This window comes from Zingiber officinale, chromosome 6A (genome assembly GCF_018446385.1).
Source record: "Zingiber officinale cultivar Zhangliang chromosome 6A, Zo_v1.1, whole genome shotgun sequence".
Taxonomy (NCBI): domain Eukaryota; kingdom Viridiplantae; phylum Streptophyta; class Magnoliopsida; order Zingiberales; family Zingiberaceae; genus Zingiber; species Zingiber officinale.
The window spans coordinates 59,917,762-59,919,627 of NC_055997.1; positions in this window are offsets into that span (position 1 = coordinate 59,917,762).

Here is a 1,866-nt window from a genome sequence, read left to right on the forward strand (position 1 = left end):
CAAATCTAATTTATTTAATTTAATAAACTCAAAATCATTCATTCTGATTTGATTTGAAATTTATTAATTTAACTTAATCAATTTAACTTTACAAATCTAATAAACCCAAAATTCAAACTAATTCAACTTTAATTCTCAACTTAATCAACTTAATTAATTCATAAATTATTTAATTTATTACGAAAATTAATTAAAGTTTATTCAATTCAAGTTTAAATGATCTTTGTTCATCTAATCTAATTTAACTTAAAATTGACCTTAATTAATTCAAAATTAAATCAACTGATTATTATGTTACCTTAATTAATCTGATCAACAACTTAAACTAATCATCTTAATCAATTATTTAATTATTTTATTTTCAAATTATTTTGAATGTACTTAATCAATTATTTTAATAATTATTAATCCTAAATTAATTGATAAATCTAAATAATAATTAATCAATCTTAATCAATTTGAAACTAACCTTACTTAAGTTTAACTTAAATAATTCAATAATTAAATTTAAGTTAATCTAGAAAATAATAATCATTAATTAACTTAATCAAACTTAACTTTAAATTAATCCCGAATTAAATTGACTTTAAAATTTAACGGTAAATTAAACTTTAATGATTAATCAAGTATTAACTTAATCTTATTACCAAAATAATTTGAATTAACTCACATAGTTTTAGGTTTATTTGGTTTGATAACTTATAAATGGTGAGATGAATTAAGTAAATTAAAAATAATTCCAAAACTTTGGTCTAATCTATGCTTATCATTTTCTGCTTGAACTTTATATCATTGTTTAATTAAGGGGGAGCATCAACATCATTTTTTTGAATCAATTCAAAACCAACCTTTCCTATAATTTTTCAAAATTCGTGTTTTCAAAACTTATTAGTTCAAAATTTCTTTTAGACTAATGGATTTTCAAAATATGTTTCAAAATTCTCTTTACAAAACATTTCAAAAATTATACACATATGTATTTTCCTTAAAAAATATATATGTTCTTAATTAGAAAATTTTACTTCAAACTTTTTAAAACTTAATTTTTGCATCAAAGTTTCATCTTCAAAAATTTTGACTTAGATTTTTTTTAAAAATTTTTTCTAAAAGACTAATTTTAAAACTTAGTTCATTATTTTCTCTTAGAAAATTTTCTAAATTCAAAAGTTTTCTGACAAATCTTAAAATTTATACTTTCTTAAAAAATTTTATAAACTTATAACCTTATTCATGAAAATTTTCAAGTTGTTCTCCAAAAAAAAACTCATTTTTTAAATTTATCTTAATTCTTTTAAGATAATTAAAAACTTAGAAATTTTGTACGAAATTTTTTAAACTACACTTTTTTGTACAACATTTTCCTTGAAAAATTTCAAAATCATGAATTCTAATTTATACTTAGGAAACCTTGGTTACAAAATATTTCAAAGAAATTTTACTCCAAATCTTAGTTTTCCCTTGAAAATTTTCAAATTTGGTGTTTATTGATACCCTAGTTTTTTTTATGTGTGTCAAAGGGGGAGAGATGCTATGGTATAAATTCAAGGAGAGTTATTGAATTCAGGGGGAGAGTTAAGGAAAAATATTTGTTTACTTAACTTTACATATTTTAAACTTAACTATGAACCTTGGTTATCAAACATAAAAAAGGAAGAGATTGTTAATGTAAGGTGCACAAGAATCGAACTTAAATTTTGATGTTGTCAATGGTTCAAGGTAAGTCTTATTATAATCTAATAAATTGACTAAATGTGTAAGATGTTTACTCAACTAGGAAAATCTCTAGTCGTGGCTAGGCAGGAAAGTCTTAGGAGATTGTGAAAGATAGGCAGGAAGTCCAGGTGGGTCGAGGACCTGACACATGGT